At 35.7% G+C, this 13,244-nt stretch overlaps 1 long non-coding RNA gene across 2 annotated transcripts in view; it reads right to left on the bottom strand.

The window, feature by feature from the left end:
* LOC136839000 (uncharacterized) overlaps positions 1-12,978 on the bottom strand; it is a 454,482-nt gene extending 441,504 nt beyond the window's left edge. For both annotated transcript variants that reach the window (XR_010853180.1, XR_010853181.1), the window contains exon 1: positions 12,048-12,978. This is a non-coding gene — a long non-coding RNA (uncharacterized lncRNA). The remainder of the gene's footprint in view (positions 1-12,047) is intronic.
* Positions 12,979-13,244: the final 266 nt, after the last annotated feature.

Raw genomic sequence — 13,244 nt, forward strand, 5'->3', positions numbered from 1 at the left:
CGCCATAAATATAGGGGAATCATTTAAGGGGAACAAGTCATTCGTTGACGAGGACCCACTAGTCAACTTCTATATAATCAAAACATTTATTAAAGATTTTAATATTAAGACAGGCTCTATCTTCCCTTCGCCTAATGCTGTCTTTATCTCTCACATCACCCCGTAGACACCATATAACAGCCGGGATTCCGAGAATGTCATAGCTGACGAATTACATTCGGAAACCTAAGTGCTAAACTTGACGATAGACTATAAAGAAGAGTGTGGATTCGCGATTTCAATAAACAGAGAAGGGAAAGAAATGAATTTGACAATTTATATTGCCCGTCTCGTTTATACGAAGACAAATTTTATGAATATTTACGTATGACCCAACGATCTTTTGATTCTTTGCTTGCAATACTACTGTAGAAGTCAGGCTCACAAAACAAACGACGAACTATAGGCAACCCATCTCTCCCGAAGGCCGGCTACTAAACAGTGTTTTCAACATGAGGGAGGGAAGCCTTCTCGAATTATTTCACTGCAGTTGGAAGAGTTCCATGGCAAAACGATTTAGCCTTACCAGGCAATATAACTGCGGCAAATATGACCTAAAGTTCATAAAAATTCATTGTCCCTTATACTTTCAGAATTAACTAGTATTTGCATGACATATATTTTTAAAAAATGAAAGTTTTTCATTTGAAATATCCCTACTTCATCTTTTAGATTTTGTCTGGTTATCTTTCCAGCTTCATGCATGGAAAAAAAATCCCCCTCTGTCTTTATATATATATATATATATATATATATATATATATATATATATATATATATATATATATATATATATATATATATATATATATATATATATATATATATATATATATATATATATATATATATGTAATTCTAATAGCCACAATGCCCTCTTAACTTCTCTAACAAAATATATCTGAAAACGACAGGTATATGTATGTACGAGAGGCGATAGACTTTTATCCTTCTCGTAGCCAGGTCGGCAACGTGACCTCCTTGTGAATATGGTAACGCGGGTTCGATTCTCGCGACCGCTATTCACAGGCTCTTCAATTTCTTCCGTCTGGATATTTTCGGCTTCGTAGTTACAAGCATATCCAAAAAGCGCGAAGAATTCGAGAAGTTAAGAGGGCATTGTGGCTATTAGAATTACATGTGTGTCTAGTAAAAGTGACCAGTAGATTTACATATATATATATATATATATATATATATATATATATATATATATATATATATATATATATATATATATATATATATATATATATATATATATATATATATATATATATATATATATATATATATATATATATATATATATATATATATATATATATATATATATATATATATATATATATATATATATATATATATATATATAATATATATATATATATATATATATATATATATATATATATATATAATATATATATATATAATATATATATATATATATATATATATATATATATATATATATATATATATATATATATATATATATATAATTATATAATATATATATATATATATGCTACCTAGAAATTATATAATATATATATATATATATATATATATATATATATATATATATATATATATATATATATATTATATATACACACACACACGAAAAAAGGCCCACACACCATTAACTTACCATCAGTAAGCAGTCGATTGCTTATATCTTCCGAATGCTTTTTAACACAATATTATTTTTGTGGAGTGGATCACGGGGATTCACAAAGCTTTCCTCGAAACCCATCCCCAAATAATTCTTCTGTCGCCATTATGTCCAATCACGACCGACTGAATACGTGACACTTCGGCAACTGATGGAAAATGGTGTGGTCCTGGGCGAAGACGCCGGGAACCGCCGCGGTATTTGAAAACATGTTACATCGCTTGGCGGTAACTGCAGAGGGTCGAGTCTTCCCGCTGGCCCGGTGCGGCCACTCACTTAAGATACGTTACATTTCAAATGGCCGCGGGAACCTCTTCCCTGCAACCTCCACGCTTGCCGCGTCTGGTGTGGCCACAATGCCCTCTTAACTTCTCGAATTCTTCGCGCTTTTTTGGATATATACACTTGTCACTACAGAGCCTTAAGATCCAAGTGCAAGAAATTTGAAGTAGTTATGATGACTGGCAGCGGAAAATGAACCCACGTTACCATAATCACGACGAGGTCACGTTGCCGACCTGACCACGAGAATGATAAAAGTCTATTGCCTCATAGCATGCAAATGCCTGTCGAATTTAGATATATTTATTAAAGCTGGAACTGACCCATCCTAAACATCGTAGCCAAGTGGGCAATCGTTTTTATTTCTTTTGGGCTGAAATATATATGTAAAATCTACTGGTCACTTTTTACCAGACACATATGTAGTTGTAATAGCCACAATGCCAAAAACTCACCCTTTGACTTGTTGCTATTTACAACAGTCTCGGATTAAAAACCTCGAATCGTAGCTACAGGCGCAACTCTGGAGATCAAGAAAATTTGGCTTTAAGCCTCGAATATCTGAGTCAAGTACTTTGCAATTTTTGTTGGTGTAATGAGTAACAGGTCCAAGGTTCAGCTCAATGTCTCCCGAAAGAATTAAAATTAACAACACAAAATCAATATTAAAACTAATAAATACACCCATGAAAACAGTAACATTGTAAAAATCAACAGAACAATAAACAACAATAGCATCAACACAACAGTATTTACATTATTTACAAAAATTCTGTTGAAAGTACAAACGTAAAAACCCTTAAAAAATCAATAGATATTAAATCTAGCGCCACGCCATACCCTTTCAAAATTCCTTTCAGTAGGTTAACGTACACAGCGTAAGCATACACTAGCAAGATTTAGTTCACACAAGTTGTTACATAATGAACATAGTTTTTCACATAAAAACTAAATAAAAAATATAAAGACGTGATAGATTAAGGAAAGGGTTGTTTAATCATCATCATCATAATATAATTATAATAAATATAACTTTTCATAATCAACACTACGGAGCATAATATAAAGATTTTACGCCTTCCTGTCCGACGATAATGATTCTGACCTCATAATTTTTTTAATGAATGTCAAAGAAGGTTCCACTTGCCCACCAACCGGAGAGAAGGAGAGTGAGTGAGTTAGAGTCGAGTAGCTCGTTAGCCCAACACTGAAGAAAAAATCTTGGATCCGTTGTCAGGACTATGAAAAATATTCATTTTTCTTCGGCCATGCCATTCTATGAAATTCTCGAAATACTTGTGATTCCCCTTTTTCATTCACTTATTCATTTATTATATGTATGGATAAAATACGGCGAGCCTTCACAACCTGAAGTACCTGCTTCTGGGAGAACTCCTTTTGAAAATGGGCTTCTGCCTACACACAAATGATGGGGCTTTTTCCGGGTTAATGCATTACCTGTGTGGGTGCTCCAGCTCCAGATTGGTGGAGACCTGTTCAGACGCACTCACTCACTCATTCTCTCAACGAGTCCGTGATAATATATATGTGTATATATTGTATGTAGGCACTTTTGTCAATTTTCATATTCGATGTGGTTATTACTCAAGACTAATCCACAATTTATCGGGTAAACTATGCAGGTGGCAGTGACTGTCGTTTTTGCTGATTTTCTATAGAGCCACCTACGTTATATACTATATATATATATATATATATATATATATATATATATATATATATATATATATATATATATATATATATATATATATATATATATATATATATATATATATATATATATATATATATATATATATATATATATATATATATATATATATATATATATATATATATATATATATATATATATATATATATATATATATATATATATATATATATATATATATATATATATATATATGTATGTTATTATATATATATATAATTATATATATATATATGTGTGTGTGTGTGTATGTATATATGCATAATATGTAAATATGTATGTTTTATGTATTTCTTTGCCAGCGATAGGTTTCATTTGGTTAGAATTTTTCGTAACAAACTCAGAGTTTTGTTCAAGAATTTTTACCACACTTGATGCTTAGTGATAAGTATGGGTCTGCTTTGAAAAATTGAAACTTATCATAGAGTCTGTAAGGTAAGTTGTGAAAACCTCATCTCTACAGGATTCATAATTATTGTAAAGACATTTCAACCCTGTGATACCCTCAACTTGTTTTTTTTTTGGTTTACCGAAGAATAACTTAACATATTCATATTCTGACGACTTCTTCCCTTCCAAAGTCAACCGCGACCACTCACTGTCCTCATTCCCAAAGGGTCAAACCAATGAAAAATCCCAAGGCAAGAAAGACTAGCACACAAACGACGCACAGTCCAGGGAACTAACAAAAATCTAGACGCAAAATCTCTCTTTCACTAGAAAAACAATGACGAGGAAAATTAGGTGACAAAACTAGCTTCGTGAGATTACGCGAGACATTGGAAGGTCAAGATGTGTGCAGGTAGGATAAATCGACCTCAACGCTTTTCGTATTTTGCCTTAAGCCTGAATTGGTTCCTCTCCCTCAGCTCAGTCGGGCAGTTGGTTCCTCTCTAGTCCACAATACCGAAAGGAACTATTTCTTGCAACAGGGAAGTTTACAGATACCCTCCCGCCTCATTTTGCATTTGTTCACATTGCATTGGTTTCCTTTCACCGAGCAGCCAACCTTTTCAACTTTCTTAACTCCAACTTTCCCCATTTTAAATAACTCATTTGTTATCAGCTCATTGGGGCAGCCCAATCTGAGTATAGAAAAAATTAAATGAATAATAATAATAATAATAATAATAATAATAATAATAATAATAAATAATAATAATAATAGGCTATTTGCATACCGGGGTAACAAAACAACAATGCTTTGTATCATTTCCTCTCGCAAGGGCCTCAGATCACTGTGTAAGATATGCTTGGGATTCTCACGCGTACAGATTTATTTGCCATTCTAAATTTTGCCGCTTTCCTGATACTGTGTCCATAACGTTAACTCAATGGAAATTACACCAGATAAAAGGAGACATGTCCATGTGATAACTGTAGACCGCACGTGTGTCTTTGTGTTTATGTACTCTCGTGAGTGTGCGTGCCCGCAAGCATCAGCAGGTATATGTGAAATCGTCTGAGAATCAAGGTTACTCCATTCTCTCTCTCTCTCTCTCTCTCTCTCTCTCTCTCTCTCTCTCTCTCTCTCAGAAAATGTCACCTGTAAACACCACACTATTACCAACCCTAGCTGTTCGTGTTAATATGAAATGAAGCGGTTGCATGATAAGAAAGCTTACCAGTAATTAAGATTTGTTTTACGTTGCTAATAATATCCTCTAATTTGGCACTAAAGTGCTTTACAGCTAAATATATTCCCCAAATTGACTGTTGCGAAACACTACGCAGAGGGTTCCCTGGGGAGAAATATTCTCTTCCTTGGCTGGGGAATATGAAGAGCTCCTTTCCATTAATTAAAATAAAAAAGTGTAATGTTAAGAAGATTAAATGAAACCAATTTTACATTTATTGCTGAGGGAGTGGACACTTGTACGCTTTCTCTAGCTAGAGAGAGAGAGAGAGAGAGAGAGAGAGAGAGAGAGAGAGAGAGAGAGAGAGACTCAAACGCAATGATAACTCGCACTGAAAATAGGTCATTACATTTCTCCCGTCCTACTCCTGGTAAACAGTCTTACTTCAAACAATTAGTTGCTGCACCTAAACAAAACCCTCGCTTCAATTACTGCTTTTTTGTCTAAAAAAAAAACGAAAGCGAATCTTAAGTTATTTGTAAACATTTTACCAATTGTCATAATATGACGTCACAATGACTGTGGCCGTAAACGCTGATGGAGAACTTCAGCTGTGACCAAATCCCTCTCTTCAGCTCCTAATTTCCTTTCACTTCCTTTTCCTCTTTCCTTTTCGTTATTGTATACAGAATATCGTTATAGCAAAGTTCACGCTACCTTCAATTTGCAACTGACCTGTATCACGAAGTTCCTTTGCAATCTTTGAAAGCCAGTGCCCTGCCGTCCATGAAAGTACTTCACTGGGACGCAGCAGTTAACCCTGTCAGATTATCTTCTTAGTGTTTAGTGTTATTGATATTATTCTTGACTATATCAGGAGGAATTTGGTAGATACTTGTACTTATTGCAACGACACCTTAATCTATTTTAAAGGTATTTGTATTGATTAAAAATATACTTGGCAATTCGATGAGACACTGGCTGGTGATCATGTTCAAACCACAAAATATTTCAAACTCCATCTCTTTCACACTCACTCTATGCCCGATCTCTATGGCTCTGTAAACCATATGCTGACGAAGACCAGTGTGTGCTTATGAACGAATTTACATTGTTAGCTTTCTGGAAAAAAGCTATTGAGATGGCTATTTGTCTGTCCGTCCGTAGTTTTTCTGTCCGCTCTCAATCTTAAAAACTACCGAGGCTAGAGGGTTGCAAATTGGTTATGTTGATCATCCACCCTCCAATCATCAAACATACCAAATTGCAGCCCTCTAGCCTCAGTATTTTTTTTTTATTTAAGGTTAAAGTTGGCGATGATCGTGCGTCTGGCAACACTATAGGTGCCAACAACACAGGCCGCCACCTGGCTGTGGATGAAAGTTTCATGGGCCGTGGCTGTGTTGCATGAAACTTCAGGGCGTTTTTTACTTGTTTCCGATGGAATCAATAACAGACTTAGGAGATGGGTAAACACCAGTTAATGATGGAATAACTTCAGAAATTATTTCAGCTGTAAGTGAAATGACACCTCTCGTACTGGCTAAACTTGCAGAATGTGGAATGAGAGAAAACAAAGCCTTATGCTTGGAAACTGAAGTCAGAGCAAAGGAATTAAAGGTGACCTGAGTGAATGTGGTAACTGTACAGGAATCACATTCACGTCGGTTGTACTGAAAATAATCAAAATTAAGCTTTCAAAAATCATGAAGTCAGAAGCATATCGTATCATGATACGAATATAAACACACATATTATATATATATATATATATATATATATATATATATATATATATATATATTATATATATGTATATATATATATATATATATATATATATATATATATATATATATATATATATATATATATATATTCCACATGGAATCTTCTTACTCACCCACTGGCTGTGCACCAGAGTGGACGATCGAATCCCATTCTCCTCCCTAAGACCGCCACTGAACCCAGCCACGTGCAGCCGTTCAGATAACAAACCCTTGGACTCCAACGTTAAGTCCAAAGACGAACTCAAGTCTTTTGGTGGCTTGTTTTCCTTCTTCTAAATTCTATTTCCCTGCTTTGTCGAGAAACCCCTTCAAGTATCTCCCGTGACCCTCCACAAGTATTTCTCTGTCCATTCAACTTTGTCTTAACATACTTTATTCCCGAGGTTATGACGTTATTTGAATTCTGATATTTGTTTACATGCAGCCTAGTGGTAAGTTTCCGTTGCACAGCCCAGGCTGCCGTGTGATACATAATCTCTCTCTCTCTCTCTCTCTCTCTCTCTCTCTCTCTCTCTCTCTCTCTCTCTCTATATATATATATATATATATATATATATATATATATATATATATATATATATATATACATATATATATATATATATATATATATATATATATATGTATATATATATATATATATATATATATATATATAGAGAGAGAGAGAGAGAGAGAGAGAGAGAGAGAGAGAGAGAGAGAGAGAGAGAGAGAGAGAGAGAGAGAGAGAGAATCTATACATTATATATATATCTATATATCTGTATATCTAAATATATCTATATATGTATATATATATATATACATCTATGTATCTACAGTATGTATCTATATATATGTATCTACATATATATATATATATATATATATATATATATATATATATATATATATATATATATATATATATATATACTGTACATATCTATATATATCTATATATATCTACATTTATATCTATATATCCATATCTATATATATGTACTAGCTGACCAACCCGACACTGCCCAGGAAAACTCTAAATGACAACCAATCTCTCTCTCTCTCTCTCTCTCTCTCTCTCTCTCTCTCTCTCTCTCTCTCTCTCTCTCTCTCTCTCTTGCTCTCCCTGTCCTGTTAAGATAGTTGCTTCAGTTACACTGGCCAGCACTGACATTTTACATTTCATCCCTCTCAACCCCATTCCTATTGGGGCTGAACTTGGACTAGAAGGGCATTGGGAGTGTCACTATTCATCCTAGCTACCTCGAAAACTATGGATTACACACTAATATATGTCATTTTTGACATTTCATTTTTCTCACGATTCATTTCAGCGACCTCGAAAACTATCAATTAGATACTAATTTCTGTCGTTTTTGGTTATTTTTACATGTCACTCCCTTCCCAGCCCCACCCCCTTTGGTGCCAGTGATGTGTTGCCTCCACAGCTTTCTTTTCCAGATAGTAAGTCATATGTATACCGAAACGAGGTATGATTAACCCTTTGAGTTTATTTAGTTTCTAAATCTACAGGCAAAACCAGTGCTGTTTCAGGGGAGCCCCTCCAACCCCCACCCCTTTCATGCCCTTTGGTGCTATTGATGTCTTACCCCCACAATACTCTTTTCCAGATAGTAAGTCATATGTATACTAAGTTTGGTTGAAATTGCTCAATGCATTTTTGAGTTATGCTGGAACATACACACACACACATACAGTATATATATATATATATATATATATATATATATATATATATATATATATATATATATATATATATATATATATATATATATATATATATATATATATATATATATATATATATAAATATCCGTGTCAGTATTTAAGTTTTGCTTAATTGAGTGCATCGAACTTAGTATACATTGCATTCACAACTCGACAGTGTCCGAAGCCCCCTTAGGTAAAAATGCAAGTGCTGCACACGTTTTCTGTAACGGGTTGCGGTTTACTTAATAGCAGACCAAAGACAGTTTTCAACAGAGATGCATCCTAACCTAATCTATCCTATGGTTCCGCCCTGATGTGGCCGTGAGCCTTTCACCACCAGTGGAACCCTCAACGAAAATGATGTTCATAGCAGAACGACGTATGCTCAACTATGCAGCAGTATTACTACTCCCGGATTTTGACTGACCATGTTTCAGTGTGTGATTCCTTACAACTGAAATGACGTGAACTGTAATCATTCTTCGTGGAAGTTATTTTTATCAGTATTGAATATCGGTTACTTTACGAAAATTCTTAGACTCTCCACCGTTGCCAAAACGTTCTTTACCTCTCCTAAATCCAGCATTTCCATCATGTTCCCCATTATTGATGGTGTTGTAGTGCCCACGTGCAGGCCTACGATCAAAATCTGCTTTCTCCCGCGATGAGTAATGCGGGAGAAAAACCATGCAGTCGAGAAAAACACAAATTCTCTCGCACGTCTTTTATGCAAATATCTTAAATCACCGTTATTGCCACCTTTTATATATCGTTTTCATTCTGTATATTGTTATGCCAGCTTTCCAGTAATGTGTGTATGATTGTCAATCAGATGACTTGTATCCATCCATACGTAAATTCATGTCTGTGAAGAAACCCAGATGCTTGAATGTAATCCCTTCCTCGATCTGTCAAGAGGTTGGGACTACTTTGGGGCTCACACGAGCTATTGACCTGTGTGAATGGTTTCGTAAATAAATTTGATGCAAAACATCGCATTCGAGTGTTTAAAATGTGTTTTTCTACGTTTTAATCTAGGTTTATTATGCTCATTTCAGTAGCAAATCAGTAGTTTTTGAGAAACTGGACCTTTTCTTATGGCCTACAATTATGGGGGACCACAGTTATGAAGCGGGGTTTTAGGGTATGAAAAAACACAAAATGTGTAAAATACAAGGATGTATTTACCCTAACCTAACCTTGGGCATCAGGACCTTAGCCAGCGGGATGAGGGGCTTTGCCCTCCCAAAGACCCCACCTTACCTAACCTAAGCCACTGTAAATAAACAATACAGTTAAGACATAAATTAACCACATCTGACACTACCTAAGTTAGGACGCTGTGTTCTTACCTGGCAAAGGGATTCTCTCCCCTGGGGCCCTCCCCCACCTAACGTAGCCTAGGGCACTGCAGCTTAAAATCAGGAGTTGAAACCTAAGCAACCACACTTGACCTACGATAGGATGCGGGATCCTTAATATTAACAGCAGCTTTTCCCCCTGGAGCCCAACACATAATTTATGTCATCAGGTCCTTACTTAGTGTGCGGTGTCACTTTAAAAACGTTCAGTATACCTTGCCTTAAACAGTATCAGGCATTGCAGAAGTATCACGGAAATGTTAACATACATCCTTGCATTTCACTCGTTCGTGTTTTCATCCACCCGACGGTGTTCCCCAAAATGGTCCACATACTTGTATGATATAAGGGACTCCAATATTCTTTAACTACTAATTTGTTAATGACACGAACGTCTGGTTCAAAATACTCTATAAATATTTCACACCGGCCGAAATAATCTTAGGATCAAGAGCTACACTTCTGCGCTAAAGGAACAATGAAAGACAACTGTAGCCGATTTCCGAAGTAATAATCTGGATTTCGGAACCCCACTTAATGGGTGAAGCTCTGAGTAAAAAACCCAATCAGGTGTCAGCAATGTTCCCGTACCCAAACTTACAGATGAAAATGATAAAAGACGTTGCAAAAATGTTACCCATCCTAACCCACACGTTCCTATCTGAAGCCCCACTCGCGAGAACGTCGGAAAACGAACAAATTACAGTAAATTTGCGATAGATTTTATTACGGTACAGTACCATATGGGTCAGGGGGAAAAGTTCAGTTGTTTTATGCTTATCATTATCTCCAAATTATTCTAAGCATCATTACAATCATGGAACAGAGGCCTGTAATTCAACAGAAAGCTCCTTACGGAGACATGATATCGTTTATTAACGAAATTTTTTTACTGAACAGTATGAAAAAAGTTGTATATAATGCAGTACATGTGAAATAATTTGGGAAATCCGTCAAGACAATGTAAAGAATTTAACGTTTGATTTTACGTTCATACCCTAGGGTTACTACCCACTCGGGGATGAACGTACAAAGTATGGTGAATTTCTCAAATGATCTTGGTGGACTTCTCAAATTATCTCACATGTACTACATTTTATACTATTCTCTTCTTGCTCGGCCAAAAAATTTCGTTAACAAATGATATCTCTGTCCCTATAATCAAATGAAGTATTACACTTGGGGCGCTGCAAATAATTAGGTAGAACACGTCCCCGAAGGAAAATCAAGAGTGTTTGTGAGGGGAACGAAATTCTACATGGATTTTAACAATACACCCAAAATAACCCAGGATTAAGCAGGACACGGCTGAGCCAAAGGCGCCATGACTACATAACTGAAGCCGGTTTTTCAAGGAATTTCTGCAACTTATAACAAAACAGCCAATCACATTTCAGCATTTTATCAGGGAGCGACTATTCCAAGAAAACTTTCCTCATGCGTAATACATGCTTACCCACAATGCACTCGCACAAACAAAATCTGATCAGGGGCTCAGTACTTCCGTGAGTGTCAACTTAAAGAAGGGATGCCTACTTTATCGTCAATTATCGTCACTTGCTTAATCTGTAATTATTACAATTTCTCCAATTATTTCACATGTACCACATTCTATACACCCTTTTCTACAGTGTTAAACAAATTTTACTAATAAACGATATCTCTTCTGTAGAATTACCCAGAGGTCTTGGATCATAGGTTCCATAGGATTTAACGGTAGCTAATGAATGCCACACACAAATACATAAAAGCTGACCGCAGTTGCGAGAGAATCTACCTCAGAAATACCTGGATACCCAGCCGACACTAGGAACAACAGCAGGCAAGAAAATATTCAAATAAAACTAAAGTCATGACTCTCACCTTGGTATTTTGGGATATATAACGATGGCAGCCTCTAAATGAAGTATGCAAAGGCCAGTTAACAATGCTAAGCATCAGCAATAAACAGTTTTTCTTGTCTGCAAATATCCTCAAGTGTAGAGTATGATGGGGGGCGGGGGTCGAGTAGTCCCAAGATTCTTGGTGTGAATAAATGTTTCATGTCTTTTTGCTCCAAATACCAAAAGTTAATTAACGTCGCAAAACTTTTGTCGACTGGCCGTTAATAGCTAAATTCCAAAAGTTGGTTGTCACAAAACTTTCGTCGACCGGCTATCAATAGCGTGTATGTAGTCTGCCTTACGTTGACTGAGTTTTGTATAATGATCAGTTTACATTCAATCTGTATCTTTGGGTTTGTATTGTTGTCCTTGTAAAATCTGTGATATGCACCTCGGCCTCCAGGAAAGCAAAACTGGCATTCACTTCATTGGCACTTGTTTCTTGCTGGAGAACAGACTGTGGGCCTTATTTTCTATTTGCAACAATTTCTTAAATACTACTTGTCAGCCAATCAAGTTGTCAAAGTTTGAACTCCCTTCAGCATTAGCCTGCTTCCATTTTCTAACACTTCCAGCTAATTGGTACCGCCCTTCTTTTGGTATGGCGTCGAAATGTTACTACTATCATCTAGATACACGAGGTATTATGACATGATAACCAACAAGAGACGTACAGTAGGTTCCATTAATACAGGCTATTTATGACTCAGTCTTTGAAGCACAAGCTTTCTTTAACAACATCCTTGTATTTCATAATACTCTTCACAGTGCAAAATGACATATCATTCTACGACAGCTTCCAACTGTTTATAACACCGTAACACCACACAGTTATAAAAACAACTACCGCCCGGCGCCACCCAGCGAAGTTGAAAGACGCGATTCTGGAATCTGGAACCCTCGGTCGGACTCTGCACCTGCAGTATGGTTTGGTTGGGCAGAGCAGGTTCCAATAATACGAGTATACCGAAAAACCGCACGAAAAAAATTGTCTCCGTAATTCAGTTTCGCAACCACTTGTGGCAATCAGATCATCAGCGTGATCTTGACATGAAACTCTCCAGAGGGAATGCCGCAAAATTACGAATAAATTGAAGCTTCATATTTTCGTAAACTCTTCGCATACTCATGTAATTGTTTATATTTACATGGGAATTTGTATTTCTAAACGTAAATC

The sequence above is a fragment of the Macrobrachium rosenbergii genome, chromosome 5 (assembly GCF_040412425.1).
Source record: "Macrobrachium rosenbergii isolate ZJJX-2024 chromosome 5, ASM4041242v1, whole genome shotgun sequence".
NCBI lineage: Eukaryota > Metazoa > Arthropoda > Malacostraca > Decapoda > Palaemonidae > Macrobrachium > Macrobrachium rosenbergii.